This window comes from Quercus suber, unplaced genomic scaffold, assembly GCF_002906115.3.
Source record: "Quercus suber isolate HL8 unplaced genomic scaffold, Cork oak 2.0 scaffold_1642, whole genome shotgun sequence".
In the NCBI taxonomy this organism is placed as follows: domain Eukaryota; kingdom Viridiplantae; phylum Streptophyta; class Magnoliopsida; order Fagales; family Fagaceae; genus Quercus; species Quercus suber.
Window position 1 is genome coordinate 1 of NW_027071002.1, and position 5,798 is coordinate 5,798.

The 5,798-nt window shown below is 34.1% G+C and overlaps 1 long non-coding RNA gene across 1 annotated transcript; it reads right to left on the minus strand.

Annotated features, from left to right (window-relative positions):
- Nucleotides 1-217: 217 nt before the first annotated feature.
- LOC136066040 (uncharacterized) lies at nt 218-5,784 on the minus strand. Its single transcript, XR_010627577.1, has 2 exons — nt 4,902-5,784; nt 218-255 (listed from the first exon to the last, which is right to left on the minus strand). It is a non-coding gene; the product is annotated as an uncharacterized LOC136066040 (long non-coding RNA).
- Nucleotides 5,785-5,798: the final 14 nt, after the last annotated feature.

The following is a 5,798-nucleotide window of genomic DNA, read 5'->3' on the forward strand; positions in this document are numbered from 1 at the left end:
GCATGCACCAATAATATCTTAGAACATTTTCATGCAGGGAAATGGGAGCGCATGAACATTTTCATAACTTGGTATCAAATACTTCAATATAATAAATCAAAATTTGAAAATCCTCTGATGACTTGTTTTTCTCTGTACCTTGTAATGGTTTTTTTTGTCATTAATCCAATGGACAGTATAGGATCATTTTGAATTTCCGTCACTACTTTTCAAGACCCATGCGGAGCCTTTGGAGACACAAATATCACTCATAACCTGCACAAAGACCATTATATTATTATTGGGATGAGCTGTAATTGACATCGCAATATGTGTGCATAAAAATTTAAAGAAGATAATTTTAGTTAAGAACATAAATAACTAGTAAAAGAGGAGTGCAGAAATCTGGGAAGGTGGTTGACGTTGTGAATCTGCAGATGGAAATTATCCTAGGATTCTCTGTTAATATTCAAGACAAGCAGTGGAAGAAATTTCACCCAGAAGTACAAAAATAAGTGATATGGTGTTACTGAATATCAAGATGATGAATCCACCTAAACCAATCATTTCATGTAAGCTGAACTTAAACTATCATCAAGAGGGTCTAACTTGAAAGTAGTTCCAGTAAGTACCCCTGTAGCATGTTCAAGTGGCAGAATGCAGAAAATCAATCACAAAGTATTTTATGCCTGGGTGATAGAATAACCCCACGAATTTGTGCTAAAGGAATAAGAGTGAGAGTAGATTCTGATGATTGTCATATGGGATAAATTTACACGGACAAAAAACACTACAAGTGGAAATGAGAAGAAGAGGATACAATCTTTAAAACCCCATTTGACACTGACAATGAGATTTGGGATAATAACATTCATACCTATCTAAAACAAAAAACAAAAAAACAAAAAAAAATTATCAATTGCAGCAATAATCTCTTCAATTTTCAGATTTCAAAGATCTTTTATAGAAATTTTATTGAAAATAGACAACTTTACGTATATAAGAATTACAAAATGAAGAATTATCTACATATGTAAAGACCCTATGAAAGATTGAACATAATTACTATCCGTAAGACCCAAAACAAAAGACCATAAGAACTAGCAAAGGTTGCTAGCATGAGTTGTCATGCATTTCACATCTTCAAAATTGCATCAATTTCACTCCCTGCATATAGTCTACAAACAAACATAAGGAACAAGATTCCAGATATCTGAAGAATGATTAGCTACTCCATTCTGCAACCCACATAATAGATCAAAGACCTTATCTAGTAATACCCACTGAATCCCAAACGACCCAAATACAAAATTCCACAACTCAAAAGCCACACCAAAAAGAAGGAAACTCTTAGAGGAGCCTTGACCCTCCACATGGCTTTCCAAGGGAATAATAGAAGGGATGGGCCCTGTAATGTCTCATGCACAGTGAATTATCCACTTCTTTTTAGCTTCCATCTCATCCTATCTTCCCCCTCACTAGCGGGAATATGAGATACTAACAGTTGGAAGAATGAACCCAACCCCTCTATCTCCCAACCATTAAAATTCCTCAAGAACCCCATACCCCAACTCCTCCACCCCTCATCCCATCTCTCCAACAATGACTCCACAGAAGCAACTCTGTCCATGGCAGTTTCAAACAGTACAAGATACATCATCTTCAAAGGCTGATCTCCACACCAACAACTAAAAAAGAACCAGTACAGGTACAGGAACGGTTCGACACGGGATATGGCAATACAATAATTCTAGAAAAACTAGGATACGATACGGCAGTGATAAATGTATTAATTAACTATTAAAGATATTTTTATTTATATATTTTTATATATTGTTAAGCATATATTAATTTAAAAGCAATAATGGATAATAAAGTGAATCTATGGCCTTTAAATGATGTTTAGAAAACAAATCAAGATAAAAAAGAGTAAATACAAGATAACTTTATAAGTGCTTAAAATTGAAATCAATATATAAAAAACATAAATCAAAATCTTCACAAGTTTGGTCTCTCTCTCACTATTAGGAGGTTGGGTTACGATTGTATCATGGGCATTTCCTAGACATATCGGCACTTTATCCCAAAGATATGTGGTACGGATATTGTATCAGATATAAGTACGTGAGCAAAACTGGGGTATTCGTGCTTCCGAGACCAAGTCAACAGTCATGCCAAAATTGGATTTTGCTACCAGTGCACACATCAAACCGAATGCACTCTAAAGAATGATCTTCGCTCATTCTAATACTCTTCCACTACCTACAACCATGAGTGTCTCGAACAAGTTTCGAACACCATGCACCCCACTCCTCCCCATACTTCATAGTAACTACCCATCTCCACAATCGGTTTTCCTCAAACCCAAACCACCATTACCACTTATCCAACAAATGTTGTATGAGAGTAGTAAGTTTCTGAATCCCCAACCTTCTGCTAGCCAAAGGAGTACACACCTTCTCTCACTCAACCAAAAAATGTTTGAACTCCTCTCCTAAACCACCATAGGATGTTATCAAAGGAAACTTACAAACAAATTTTTTGTAAGTGTCATGCTTTAATGTTTCTCCATTTACAGAATTATTCCAGGGCACAGATAAAGGTTGCAACAAGGAAATATCATTAAATCTGTAATTTTAGATCTTTTATTAACTTTGATTCCAAAATATGAGAGGCATTGCTAGAGGCAACATGCAATGTTGGTGCTTTAGATGCAATGAAAAGTAATTGAAGGCTCTGTACCATGAACAACTACAAGTAAAGAATTCATTAAAAATAGTAGGCAGCCAGGTACATAAGAACACGTACGGGTACAGAAATGGAATGGGAAGCATATGATAATGATGAGAAAGTATGGCTTTCTAAATCTACATGCTTCAAGGCATACAATACTAAGAATGGGAAGCTATACTTGATAAATTTATACAGAAAAAAAGAAGAAAAAAAGAGATAAAACTTCAAATTCTTAATAGCTGAGCAACAAAAACAAGTTTCATATCATTTTTTTTCTGATAAGTAAAAAATATAAAAATGTTTCATATCATTAAAAAGAAAAAGAAAGAGAAGTTACATACTTGTATCTAATGGATTTAATGAGAAATGAGGAACAGATGAAACGTTCTATTCTCCATAGCATCATAGATGCTTCATAATATAATCTCAATTCTAGCGGCATATGATGTTATACTAACAAATAATTCTTCTGTGAAAGCAGAAGAAGCAACATCTAAGAGTACCAAAGTTATACCAGAAGAGATCCAATAAATGCATCGACAAATTAAAGATAAAATGGTTTTTAGGGTATAGATCTGAAAAGAAGATAAATTCCTAGTATTCAAGAAAATCCCTCCGCATCTTCTCAATATGCCGAGCAATGCTAGAAAGTATAGAGAATAGAGAGAGAAAATAATTTGGCAAACTAGAGCTAGTACACTTAATCAGGGTGAGCCTTCCCCCTAGACAAATAAATTTTCTATCAACCTACAAGCCTCTTCTCCATTTTTTCCAATACAGGCTCCAAATAATTTGATAGAGGGCTCCAAATATATGTGTGTGCGTGCGCGTTCAATGTACTCAATAATTAGATACAATTGATTTATTAAAATATTGAGCTTTTTGAGTGTTAAAAATATGTAGGTTGCACAAGCAAACAACTACAAACAACCTTGGCTTTGATATCATGTTAAAGACGAGAATGAAATAATATAGAGAAGCGGAAGCAAAAAAGAGAGAATAACACAAGGAATTATGTGGTTTAGCTTGATGGCCTACATCCACAAAAGAAAGCCCTAACAGCTATATCTTTATTGTATAATAAAGTCAACTATTACAGTGAATCCTTAATAGGGTATATATAGAGACTAGAAGCCAGGGTTAGCCTTATATGCGCTTCCAACATAATCAGGCCTCTTGGGCCATTATATCAACATAAACTCAATTTCTTTAACATTGAGTATTAAAGAATGTTGACCTTCATGTGTTCTTTTCTCCCACTCTCTTCTCTATTTTCTTCTTCTCTTTCTTGTGGTACTATTCATGGGAACTATTCATAGTCCCTAAACACCATAAATACTCTATTTTCTTTCTTCCCTACAATCCAAAATCAAGACATTTATTTTATCTATCAAAACCCTAAATACTTTCTTCTACCAAATAACTATCAAATAACTGATGAAACCACCTTGTTTGCCAAAATTTTCCAAATCTTTGGGTCATTACTCATCACACACCTTGAAGATCACTTTTGTTAAATTTGGAAGTGTAATACTCTTTAAGGATCAAAATCCTCTTATGTTCATGACAAGAAGCATGATTTCTGTTGGTGAACTCTCAACCATACAATGTTATATTAGTAAAGTGATCATACAAATATAAATAAGTCCCCATCATGAAGGCAAAAGAATCCTGTTGTGGTATAGAAATAAGGCCACTCATTAAATCAAATATAGCCAAAATGCTGCAAACATGATTCATATTTTGTACACATGATCATGAGAGGATCCAGATCCATCCTATCAAAGAACTATTCTCTAGAATTTTGCGATACCAACTACTTATAAAGACAACAAATTCCTTTTCTTCTTTACGTTGTTATTATTACTACCACAACTGCTACACTCTTTATTTTGTAATAGATGTTCTAGTTTGAAATAGCATGATTATTATTAAAAACTTAAAAATGTATTGGTTTTATTGAAAATTCCTTCAATTAATATTAAAAGTGGCATGATTTTTAATAAGAATTTTTTTTCCTTTTTTTGAAAAAAGAAAGTGAGTGTAGAAAAGGAAATCAAAGAAGTAACAACTTGCACTTTCTTCTGGAAAAATTACATGACAATTAAATTGGGACAGAGGGATCATTGTTTATTTTTATTTGGAAGAAGATCAAAAGCAAAAATGAAGAAACAAAATTAACTAGTGACCTTAGTATATTCAGTATTAGTGATATCCCTCTTAAGAGCCATCTTGGCAGCTTCAGAGACCTCAGCCCTTCTAAGCTTCACATCAGGTCCTCCTCCACGTAGAAGGTTAATTACAACTTTCCTGCAAAAGAAACACATAATTGAGAAGAAGGAAAATTTCAAATAACCTCAATGCACTACATTTCATTCGAACATACTATATGAGTATCATGCAATATTACCACAAACTTTTTTAAAAATTAATAAGGCTCCATTAGAGGAGCTTCAACACCATTGCTTTCAGTTTCACAAACATTTCAATCATGTCCCTAAGGTTCCCATTCAAACAATCAAATCCTTAAATTTTATTAAGCAAGTAATTATTATGAATTTGACAGACCTTAGTGGCTTAGTGCTGTGGCATAATTTGATTATGTTTCAAATTCTCAACCATGTGGGCCCATCAACAATGGCAGGGATATGAGATGGAGATGGAGAGGTTGACCACATGACTTGCACATGCAACCAATCTTCAATATGATATTTGGGAAAATTTGGAGAGAGGCAAACCATTATCATAAAACAAATAAATATCGAGAAAAAAAAGAAAAAAGAAAAAAAGACAAATAGATATCTTATCTTTACTATTAATCTGACAACCCAAATTGACATCTATAAACTACTTCAAACCACCCAAAAATATGTTTTGCAACAGGTGCACAACCCATAGTCTCAGAGTCACAAGAAACAGACCCTGATCGCCCCTACAGCCTTCATCTCACTCCATGGCAACCTTGAGGCCATCATGAAACTACTGAGCTTTCTGCCCTCCATCATATATAGCTAACCAACCCTTTCAGTTATCAGTTAGTTTCAACTAGACAAGTTCATTAGTGATGCTGTGATGGAATTGGTCGA